This window comes from Leuresthes tenuis, unplaced genomic scaffold, assembly GCF_036924035.1.
Source record: "Leuresthes tenuis unplaced genomic scaffold, fLeuTen1.0.hap1 SCAF_20, whole genome shotgun sequence".
Classification (NCBI taxonomy): Eukaryota; Metazoa; Chordata; class Actinopteri; order Atheriniformes; family Atherinopsidae; genus Leuresthes; species Leuresthes tenuis.
Window position 1 is genome coordinate 4,887,854 of NW_027325374.1, and position 12,536 is coordinate 4,900,389.

At 42.8% G+C, this 12,536-nt stretch overlaps 2 protein-coding genes across 3 annotated transcripts in view; one reads left to right on the forward strand and one right to left on the reverse strand.

Moving 5' to 3' along the window:
• Positions 1-12,536, forward strand: part of tbx21 (T-box transcription factor 21) — a 477,598-nt gene that overhangs the window by 261,919 nt on the left and 203,143 nt on the right. The window lies entirely within an intron of this gene.
• Positions 1-12,536, reverse strand: part of myo1d (myosin 1D) — a 100,408-nt gene that overhangs the window by 55,517 nt on the left and 32,355 nt on the right. The gene's annotated exons all lie outside the window — the stretch shown is intronic.

Sequence of the window (12,536 nt, forward strand, 5' to 3'; positions counted from 1 at the left end):
TAGTGTTGCATCACAGCTGGTCATCAGCACTTAAATGTGTCTTCAGCTTCAGAATGCAAACCACTGACAGGACACTGCATGGAAAAGAGCTGCACTATCCTGATTATTTAGGTAGGTAGATTTTCCCTTTAAGGACTAGTTCTTCCTAATAACTCTTTTTGATGGAATCAAAAGGTATTCCCACTGGATGTCATGCTTTGTATTCAGATTAATGGTGTTGCTATTGAGAAAAAATGCCAATGTTAAATAACTACATTTCTGAATGAACAGTCCTGTTAGTTGAGACGTATTTTCGGGTCTGAGGTGCTTTAAAATGCTCATGTTATGCTTTTGCCTCATTTTTTGGTAGAGTTAAGAGGCAAAATTTCACATTAAACACACAGAAAACACTGATCTGCCTAAAACGTCTCATTTGTAGAAGGGAAGTCCAAAACACCATGAGATCGGATCAGGATCTCGGTCAAGAGCAGTAGCTCCAATGACTGTTGCTCTATGTAAGTCCCACTTTAGTGCAGCTGCCCTAAAGAGCTGCAGGAATGCTGTCAACATGTCTGCTGTGTGAAGGGATCTGAAAGTACACCGAGATACATCTTACTTTGAAGGTAACGAGTTCAATCAGCTCGCTCTACGGTTCCACTGAAGCATTAGCAGCAGAAAAAGGACATTTCTTTCCCCTTAACTTTGAAAACAGAGACCAGCACCGGCATTATTGTCATCACACACCGGAGAGAAGCTAAAGAGAATACATCAGTACCCACAGGACAGTAATAAAGGAAGCACAACAACCAGCTCAAAGCTGTCACCGAGGATAAGATTTTACAGCTCTGACCAGTAGAATCGCACACTGGATTGATTTCTCATTAGATCAAAAGGGCGTCGTGCTGCATGCCCAGAAGTGAGAGGATGTCATACAGCAGAGCATGTAAAGGAGATACTAAAAAGTGGGGAAAAGATAAGAAGCACAGAGTGTAACAGAAGAAGAAATGATGAAAGGTGCAAAAAGAATTGCGTGGGTTTTTTCTTTTTGGTCTGTTTCTGCTTATATACTGATCCCACCGGCTAGAAGTGTGCGTTCCCATTATTTACATCCTCCAGACGGCTGTGGTTCATCCAGCCTACTTCACTCCTTATGCTGGTAATTACACATGCGTACAGCGCGGTACGTGGGAGAACAAATGTTTTTCTTACTGAACTGCAGGCATGTACACGGGGCTTATTTCAATAGCTTTGGTGTTCTTATGGTGCGTGCTCTGCAGCTGTGTGCTGCAGGAAAACTGGACTGAGACCTGAGATTATCTTACAGTGAATGACACGAATCTGTGACAAAATATCTGGATCAGAACATCTTCAGTTTGTAGTTGAGCCTCTTTTCCTGTTTTTAACCATAATAATAAAATAGTAATAAAAAAATTAATTAAAGAAAGAAAGCTCCCCAAATCTCTTGTTGGCTTAAACGCTGAACGTGCACTCCTGATGAGGTGAGGATTATTTCTAATTGCAATACTCCCACAAGAATAGGCTTTAGCCTTCGTGCAACTGCATGGTGCCAGGCTTTTTTTTTAGTTATTTTTTTTTTAATGGCTTAATCTCTTCACATACAGGCACTCGAGTGTAAACTGCGAATACAAAATCAAGAAAATCTCATTTTGTAAACAATCACTTTGAGAGCATCGCCTGAAAGGATGTGACAGATTCAGGCTTCCTGTAACAAGCAACAGAAGATGGAGATGGAGCGCAGAAAGATGGAGGAGGCCCTCGGTTTTGCCTTTTTTCCTTCACCGTGACAGTTTAAACAAACCGTATACAGTCAAACCATCTGTCCAGATTCTTCAGTAACCCTTTGATCGTAACGCTCAAAGCGAGCGCACCGAATGAGGCGCAGAGCTGCTGGTGTTACTGCAGCAGTGAAGGTGCTGGTGAGGAAAACACAGAGACTGTCAGGTTTGATGAAGAGGACGAAGAGAAGTGCAGAAACGTGAGGAACAGAGGCAGTGAGATGAGGAAGAGGAGGAGGGAGAAAGCTGGTGTGAAGAGGAGAAACGCCGTCGCGTCACAGTGTTTGTGGACCAGTTAGCAGGAAGGAAGAGACGTGAATGGAAAGGCAGAGAGGCCTGCTGCAGCCTCCCAGCAGCTTCATGTTTCATCCACAACTGCAAAGCAGAACGTTTGTGATCTTCTGGGCTGAGTACAGCACATCTGTGTGCATGTGGGAGTGGGCTGTGCACAACAACAACAAAAATAGAACATTTAAAAAAGCCTACATCACAGATTAGAGATGTGGGGAGAGAGAAGCGATTAGCATATGAGAGGAAAAGGCCGAGGGTGCAGGAGGCAGCGAGATTAAAGCTACGGATAACAAGGAGGAGAAAGTCTGGAAACCTCCTGGGACAAATGCTGAAGCAGGGATGAAGATGCAGCACAAAACACTATCCTAAGGCTAAAGGTAGTGACATCTGGGTACCTTTTCTCTGGCTTTTCAAATATCCATTTCCAGTTGAGACACTCAAATCTGCACCCGTTTTATTTATCAGAAATGAGTTTTTCTGAGACGATTTCATCTGTAAAAATGCCAAAAATCGCCTTGTTCTGCCTTCTCAAACACGAGAAACAGTTTTTAACGGTTTCACGGCTGTTTTTTTAATATTTAAAACATCACTCGTCTTTAATACATATAAAAATAAGAGAGATTTTCATTCTGAGAGCAAGAATTGTCAATCGTTCACATATTTTGGTTAATTTGTGCACGCAGGTAAAGAGCATGTTCACAGAGTTAGCACAGAAGACGAGCATCTCATTTAATCCTTCACCTCGGTGCTTCTGATGAGCAACTCTGGCTACATGGGTTGCCAGATCCTGTTAGTGAGGCCAATCATTTCAGCCGACTGCGGTGATTTAACGCATCAGCGCGCACATCGTTCCCAGTTTGGATGTTGGAGCGTCATCGGCCTGGTTAGCTTTGGTTTAGTTTGGCTAAAAGTTGGTCAAAACGGAGACAGAAAATAGACCCGACAGAGACAAACTCAATTGTGCTGCTGAGGATAAACAACTGGGCTGGGTTACTGATTCTGATGCTTTACTTCAGCTCTGTGAACATTAGTGGATGTACTGTGCACGAGTGAAGCTCACCAACAGGGTTGTGTTGGAGCTGCTTCTCAACAAGTTGGTGCAGCGACAAAATCTAGTTCCCTACAAAATAGACCCACCCTTTTTTTGCGGTATGTGGACATATACCGTAGGTTTATCACTGTAATGTCAGGCAGAAACAGAGTTTTAGCTCAAAGTGTGAGCCTAAAACGTCGGTATGCAGGGTTCCTGTGTGCAGGACTCTTTAAACATTGGCACATAAACTAAATCAACTTAACATCTCATATGCTTCTCAGGTTGTTTAGGGGTTGATAGGCGCCCTTTAAATCGTGTTATTTTATCTTCTTCTGTGGTTTAATGACACCTGTGGGGAGATTCAGCACCACCAGCTGTTTACTTCAAGTTCCTCAACTTTGATTAATCAGCCCATCATCGTCGATCTGGATTTAATTTTTAATTCAAAGTCAAATTAAAAAGGCGCTTGGTCTGCACTCAGAGTTTGTACAGACACATTCATTGAGCCTAAAATGCAAAAAGAGGACATTCTCTGCTTTAAAGTGTGTGTATTACTGAGGTGAAACAACGGTGAAACTAAAAAAGCAGAGAAAGACAAATTAAATCTCAATCTTATCTATTTTTCCATCTGAACACATTTCCTGAGCTTGGCAGCTGTGCACAGTATGGTACCAAAAGTGGCAACTTCACAGCAATAATAAGACTCTGCGGTGCTCACTGTGAAAACAGGAGACACTTTCAGTCTTTATATCTTCGCTCAGCTACCAACAAGCTGAAGGGAGCTTTTCAACCATCAAACTAGTGCTCGGTTATCATTCACCGTCACTGTATAACAACGACCAGAGCACAGCAGAAACAGGAAGATCTGGATGAGATCCTGGAGCACTCAGCAATCACACATGGGCGCTACATTAGGGTCCTCCACACAACATCTGCGTGTCATGTGTACTCAGACCTGCATCACAACTGGGCTTGGAAGGAAAACCGAAGGAGAGCAAACAAGAAAGGAAAGAAAAAAAACTAACTTTCACAGCCACACCGGCCTCCATCGAGATGCTATTTCTGTCACAGCAGCCAACGCAGCATGTTCCACTACTTTGTGAAAGTGTTGCATGACTCATCGATGCACTCAGTCAGTCTGAGACGCACACAAACACACACACAAACACACACTAAGACAGACAACAACAACAGTCCCATGTGAGAGGAAATATTGCAAACACAATAGAAAACCTTACAGTCACAGACAGATTTATTTCAGAGAGCTGAATTAATTAGTCGGTCTTGAATGGGGTCCAAAGCCCGACAGTAAATCTTTGACAGATCCAAGTTCCACTCCTCACGGAAATCAAAAAACCATTTGCTTCCCTGGCACTTAAAAAACTCTGCTGAAGCGTTGTGATATTCTCTGAAGTTTTTACTGTCAACAGCAATGTGCTCAGCACACAAAGGAAAGAAAGGACGTGCATGTGCGTGCGAGCGTGTGTGTGAATGAGACCGAAAGCAGTTCAAATGGAGAGCTGCTGTCATGAAGACGAGAGTTTATCATCATCCGAGCCAGGCGGAGGCCGTTCTGCGTGGGTTTTCATCTCCCCGTGTCCGGTCCGTGAGCGCTCTCGCTCTGATTGGCTCTTCATCATACAAATGCAAATATCTGAGTGGTGAAATAGAGCCAGCCAAGGGCTGCATTTCTCAGAAGAAAGAGTCGGGTCTGCTGTTCATGCTCTCTGTGTCAGAGCTGCTGTTCAGCAGTGAAGCCACAGCTCACATCATGACATGCTCCTGCTGAGACATGATGCACCGTGTGGATGCTTCTTACAGACACGTTGCTTTATAGAACTACAGGGGGGGGGCTAAATTTTACAATAAAAGCTCAAGTTTATAGCTCTGAAACGGCTTCTTGTGTCAGATGCTGAGAAATGGAAGATTCGAGTGAACAGTTTTCAGTTTTTCCAGAAAACCATCAGGTTTCAGAAGCCTTAGGTTTCCATCTGAGCTGCTTAGAGCTTCAGCTGAATTGTTAGAAATGTAGTTTATGAGCTCAGAGAAGGCACTGGTGAGGAGGACGGCTCAGACCAGGATCCAGAGGGAGGAGGGGGCTGTGTTTAAAAGCCCAACAGGTCGATTTCTCTGACAGGACTGAGCCACAACGCTTACATGGGAGAAATGTTCAAAGAAAGAAACAGAATGTATTGCATATAAAGCTTTTATACAGACTTGACCGGAAAACTTCAGCAGATTCTTAAAGCACAGCGACAGAGCTGCAGGCGGCTTCTCTAACATGAATCTAACTGCTTTGAGGCTGATAAGTCCCATTTTCAGCGTAGGCAACAACACATTAATGTTGTCAAGACACTATTTAACCAAATATTTAATATAAAACTGTATCATCACCAAAGTTTTTATCAGCTTCATACTTGAGAAGGAAAATCAGGAATGTGTTGCATCATCGGTTACAGCGATGCTCTTACTGTTCAGGAGTTTCAGGGAGAAAAGGTGAAGTTATTAAGTCGGGTTATTTGTTGCTGCCACCACACATCTCACATCTAGAAGTTAATCTGTGTTCTTAGGGCTGAACACTGTTGACACATGTAGAAAACAAACACAAAGAGCAGACAGACAAACAGATGCTCCATCAGACAGACAGCCTGAGCCTGCAGGAAGCCACGCTTCCCCACATCCATCACACTCAGTCACACACACACAGACCAAAGACACATCCTGGCATCTTCATTATCAGCACCTCCCCCGTGTTTGGCTTTCAGCCTAATGTCACGCTGTCGCTCGTGGGTGTGTTTTAGAAAGCGAGGGAAAAACAACAGGAACAGCAACTGGGGTCAGAACAATTGGCATTTCAGAGGAAATAACTAAGAATCCACTGAATAATCATCAGCTCTCCTCATACAAACAGAAGTATCTGAATCTACAGCTGATCACTGATCCTGGACTGACTGGCAGGTGTTCATTAATCATACGAGTCATTTTGAGAAGAATCAAAAGAATTATGAGCAAACAAAATATCTCTCAGTGTTGGTCTGACTAAAGTTGAGCAACTTTTCAAAGCACAAACACTCTGTTAAAATAGGTTAAATACTTTTCATTTACTCCTCTATTTTAAGTTTGTTCATCAAAAAGAGGCAAAGGCAAAAAACTATGACTCATGCGATGTGCACATTACCATAATTAATGGTTTACTGCGTCAAACGTGGGACCGTGATGACAAATAATGCCTTTTCCAACAGCTAATTAGGGTTCTGAAGGAGCATGTTTGCTCAAAGAAAACAGCAAAACTGTCTTTTGTTGTCTTTCAGGTGTAAAAAGCTCCACCCCAAACAGAATGATTCCAGCCGTCCAAGTCCTTATTTTACCTTCTTCCCTCATTTGAAAATAGACTGAGTTGACAGTAGAAATTACTGACAGCCAGAGTCTAATAAAAGATTAATTAGTGGGGCTGAAAGAGGCTCCAGGCACAGCCGAAACCTCGACACTCGGTTGAGTTTGCTAAGAATGAGGAGCAAGGTGACACATGAAGAAACGACAGCTTTAACAGGAAATGTAGGAAAAAATAAAGAACTAATCTGATGGAATGTTAGCTTTAACTTCTCTTTTTTATGCCTTTTCTTTCTCCCCCAAACCCCCTTTTTTTCACCTTTTTTTACCCCCCTTTTTTCCTTTGTTTCCCATTTTGTTTCTTCCTTTAATTATTTTTCGCCCTTTTTAAATAAAATTTTCTCTTCTTCTTTTTCCCCTTCCCCCTTTATTTAAATACATTTTTTCCTTTTTCTTCCTTTTTTTCTTCTTTTTCCCTTTTCCCCTCCTTTAATTATTTTTCCCCCATTTTTAAAATAAATTTTCCCCTTTTTCTTCCCGCCTTTTTTTCCTTTTCTCCCTCCTTTTTCAATCAGTTTTTCCCCTTTTCCTTCCTTTTTTCCTTTGTTTCTTCTTTTTTCCCCTTCCCCTCATCTTTTTTTTAAATAAAATCCCCCCCCCCCTTTTTTTTTCCTCCTTAGCTTTAAGTTTTCATGCAGGCAGATTTAAATGCACAATGGCTGACAGGAAGATATAACTCAGAGACAGCTGCAGACAGGAAAACTGTGAACAGAGGGGAAAGTGAGGTGAGAAGGCGAGAGACAGTCAGAGGGAGAAAATAGGAACGGTGCCCGACTGCCTCAGAGGACACTGCACCAGCAGTTGGTGATAAAAACATTTTTACGTTTAGCTTTTGTTTCCCCGACTTGTCTCACATTTGTCATTTCTATCCATCACGCGCCTGCTGTACGGGTCGGAATTAAAGCAGAGAACAGTCAGTGTTTGTGTCTGAAATCACTCACTCATTCCCTACACCTATAGGGAAATAAATGTAGTGGACTCTATAGTGAGCTCAACAGAAAAATCTTCCGGACACTAACTCTTGGCGCCGGTAATTATGTCATCGCTGTTGCACAATTAAAACGTACCACATTAACGTCGTGTCACACAGTCTTGTCCGTTTTCTACTGCATTTTTGTTAAATTCGAGGCTTTTGATTACTGTCCTGTAATTTTTATTTCGTATTCGTATCTTAGCTCTTCAGTAACAGCAGGTAACAGTGTAACCTACTGGAATGTTTAATCATATGCTGTTCATTTTTTAACAACGAATGTAGGAAGCCATTTAAATTGCTTTATTTTGAAAAGCGTAATAAAATAAAGAATGGAATAAACTGGCTTTGCGATTGTTGTACTGCTCCACAACTCATGAATTTGCCTCTCCTGTCATCCAACAGCGAACTACGAGCAACTCACCGGAAAAAAACCCAACTTTTACTCACTCCCACCCGGCTGTGGAGGCGAAGCGTTGCATGATGGGATATCTTGCTCCGGTTAGTGACCATCGGATGCTCTACAAAATGGCGTGGTCACTAAATAGTGGTTGGGGAGAGATGTCGGACCGTGACTTTTGTGTTCAGAGCACATGAGCGCCACTTGAAAAGCCAGCATCCTGCCTGAGAGCCACATATGCAACTGGACAGACGAATATTATAAGGACTGAAGCAGCGGCATAAATCACCTGTGGAGGTGTAAGTACCTGTTTGTTATACCTCCTCATCACGCCAAACAACAAACTACTTAAAACCTTTGGTGTCGTCCTTCTGATGAGCTCATGAACTCACATATTCCATTTTACTGAAATGTGCAGAGGAACCATCGTTTTGAGACACTTTCCTCTCACTCATGACCCTGAAAATACAGCTTTAAGCTGAAGGCTAAACTGTGGGCCAAGCACAGCTGAGACTGTGGCAACATGTCCAGACCTTTTCAGAGAGTTGCTTCTCTAAAATAATAAGCAAGACTTGTGTAATTCATCCACACGGAGCTGCTAAAAACGTGTCATTTAGACAATTAAAGGCTGATGATTCTCTGTCTGAAGTCCCACAGCTGGGAGTCAAAGCGATAGATGTTTGGTCATCTCTGCCAGATGAAATAGTAGTTTTTTGGCTGTGGAGGCAGTTAATTCAGATATATCTTTCATTTTCAACCAACAACTGTCTATTTTCATTGCGTTTCTGTTTTTATTTTTAATACTTTTTGGGTAGTTTTTGTTGCACTTAAAGGAATCGTGCTGTCAGCCGGAGGGACATTACCTCCAATGAACGCAGCACTGTCGAAGAACAACTGGAAATATAACTAAACTGCACATTGGTTAGGTATTCAAGGGGAATACAGTTTTACTTTGGAACAGCTCAGCTCACATGGCTCCAAAATACTGATTTCAGTTTTATGTTATTTGTATTTATTTGACTCGTCATGTATATGAAATATGCTGAAGTCTGCAGAAACAACTGAGGAAAAATAGTCTACTGCAGGATTGGTTGTATCACATAATGATTTCTGAATAAATAAGCAACACTATCCAGGTTCAGTTCTACTTAACAACCCAAAAATGCAAAGGGATTGTTTCATCATTGTCCCTGAATCAGAGCGACACACTCTTGTTGCACTGCATCATCTCCACAGCTCCTCCCTGCTTCTTGTCCTCCAGCGCCTCCTGAAATCTCTTTTCCAGCAGACCTATCGGCCACCTGCGCCCTCCCGCTCTCCTCCTCCGGAGCACACAAGCCAGACCTCCTGATGAGTGGCATCTGACCATCTCTAAACCTCCACAGCAGGTAACTCACTGCAGCCAATCCAGGCAGCAGATGAGGACGAGGATTTGGTGTTTCATGCCCAAAGCACTGAGTGGCAGCTGACAGGGCATTAAAACCCCACCAATCGAGCTACACACTCACTCTAACAGACGGATCTCCAAGTGCAACCTCTGACCCATCAAACTGTCACCATGCTGACTGCTGCATATTAAATCCTCTGCTTCGTGTTCTCAAAGCCATCATTTAGACTCCCTGTGTGTCCTTGCTGCGAAGGCTGACCTTGTGCCTCCATGGTGCTAATGAAAAGCGTGTCTCAATGATTAGCGCCGTGAACACATGGCCCACGAAAGCTCTACCATCTAGCACATGCATTCACATATGTGGCAGCAGGTCGAGGACACAAACAGTGCTATTAGCATGCTACACCTGTAAATGCCTTGCGCTGGGACACACGTGGAAAGTGATGATAGCAATAAAGAGAAAAACATACTGTGAGAGGAAGACGTAATGAGGAGGGAGCCACCCGTCAAACCTGATGGGAAATATGTTCCTTAGCTAAAAGACACTAATAATATTAATAAATCCAATTAGAAGTCCAAAGCCAGCAGAGAAACATCTCAGTTCTTTCTGGCTTCTCCATACGGTCCGTGTCAGCAAAGGAAAAAAGAAAGAAGCATTTTTTCATTTTCTTGGACCAATAATAATCAGAATCAATCCTTTTTTCACACTTTATGGTGAAAATACACAGACATTATTTTAGCTAGACATACATAAACCAATTTTTGGAGATGGTTTAGGTGGGTTTAATCTTTGATAAGACCGAGGATATGCACAGCACTTCAGAGACGAGCATTTCCCTTTCAGTAACATCTCTGTGAACAAGCCGCCATTCATTAAAACTGCCAGATTAATTCATAAAAAGGCCGAGAAGCTCGGAAGCAAAAAGAATTTCTCTGCAAAGTAACAACACTCTGAGATGAGACAACAGAGCGCATACAGACTACATCCCTTCCCCTTCTGTGCACTCTGGCAGCTATGAGTCCCAACATGTGTGATGTGCATTAACTGTCCACATGCTTCACAGGGCGTGCCTCAAGACTGTGTGCGATGTAGGCAGACAACAGAGCAAAGGCAGAATGTAGCATCATCCAGTCCTGGAAGCAGGATAAGAACATAACTGCAGACACACGGAACAGATTGTGTTACATGAGCATCTCCTGGAATTGATCTGTGACTCAGTCTCCTCCTACAGTTTCTCCTTTCCGTCTCATCGCAGCAAGGCTCTCATGCAAATGTGCAACACTTATATGCAGAAACGGAGCTTATCTAACGTACATTCAGATAGAATTTATTATTAAAACAGTCCCGTGAAACAGCGCTGCAATAAGTCCCACCTCAGGAAGTCACAACGGTTAGTTTTAAAAAGCATTTTAAGAGATTAGATGGAGCACATGGAAGCTATGGTTTGTGCTTTGATGGACGTATACACCGAACATGTGGTATATTATCCCTGTAAAAACTGTTTAGTCATATCTGGTGCACATTTTACTCCACTATGTCTGACGCTGTGTGGTGTTGTTGCCGGGTGTAACATTCAAAAGATGCTTTAAGAAACTTACAAGTTAAACCCTGTCCTATATATTAAGTGCTGAAATCATTTTAAATTGATCTAAATTCAACAAGAGAAGGTAACAGATTGGCAGTAAGTCCAGGTTAGGTGCGTTTAGGTGTTATGAAAAAAAGAGAGGGATGTGCCTGCTCCGAGCAGCCGTCACAGAACCACAAATGAGAACAATGCCAGACAATGGTCCTGGAAGAGGAACCTGAAAACCTGCAGTGAAGGCTAAAGATAACCATGGCCTGTCTCTAAGTTGTGGGACGTCCTCAGTTAGATGTTGCCTGATTTTCTTATGTTGAAAAGAGCCATGACCACGAGTCAGATACAAGTCAGAGAAAGACAACCGGCCATCCAGGTTTCTTCCAAATATTTGTTGGAGACAATCGAAGAGACAATTTTAGTGTTGATATCGTGTTGGAAGGAATGACCGTCTGAGAATTGTGCTGAAACCACCGGGTCATCTGGCAGGAATGACTGAAATAGCCGAGTATCATCTGCATAGCAGTGACACAAGACGCCATGCGAACAGGTGGCCCAAGGAGGTGGTGTACATTTCAAAGAGAAGGTGTCCCAGGACCAAGCCTGGTAGAGAGCAAATGAATGCTGATGAACCCCCAGTAGGGTATGATTTGAACCAACCTCGCCTGAGATACTCATCTTAAGAGAGTACAAATAGAAGGATGGCACTTTTAAAGCCTGAGAGAGGTCTGAGAACAGAGGAGGGTGCTGCTTCAGGCCCTCTGTCGCAGACAATCGAGCCGTCTCAATTGAGTGGCCACACTTAAAGCCAGACTGATATGGATCAATGCTCATTCAGAAACCTTAGACAGGAAGTGAAGAAGCAAAACTGGTTGATTGGCTTTTTGAGCAGGGGTGCACCTGAGCAGCACGCCTAAGGCCAGCAAAGCCAGTGAGCAGGTAACAAATGTTTCCAAAAGCTAATTCAGCTGAAAACAGACACCTGCTGCTACTGGTTTGTGATGGGAGTTTATGGGCTGGAAAACAAAAACATTGAGTCGGTAGTTGCTGCATTATGGAGATTCTATGTCAAACATCATTAACTGTTTTTATAGCTCCTTCCCCTCTCAAAGTGGATCTCTCACCCCTTCTCACATTTAATTCTCAGTTTCTCCCTGTGCACAGCTTCTCTCTGACACACATTTTTCTCTCCTAACATTCACACTTTCATCCTGCAACAGACTTGGGGAGATGTGAACTTTAGAGGCTTGAGAGCCACAGTGGGTTTTTAAAGTGTGCAGAACTCGTGTGCACTTTGCAAGTATATCTTTCCCCCCCGTTCTCTGAGTTGGTGAGAAAACAGCAGCGAAAACACACATTTCCTCCAGCAGTTACAGTCACCTCAACAACGATGTGAAAAACAGGGGAAAAGGCTGCATTAATACCACATAAAAAGGAATGTGCTCCACTTCACACCTCGCACAGGCTGCTAAGAAGACTTATATGACCAGTAGGCAGCACTGCTGGAAGAGAAAGGTTCGGGAATGACTTCTGCACACAGTAACTGATCGACCTTTGTATAAAATAAGCAGAATAAAATACCCCATCTATCATTCATGAGCAGGATATGGCTTCAGAAGCAAAGGGACAAGAAAACATCTGTTAATCATCATATGTTAATGTACAAGAAGTACATAAAGAAGACGGGAAGGTTGCCACAATTAGAAAAGTTCA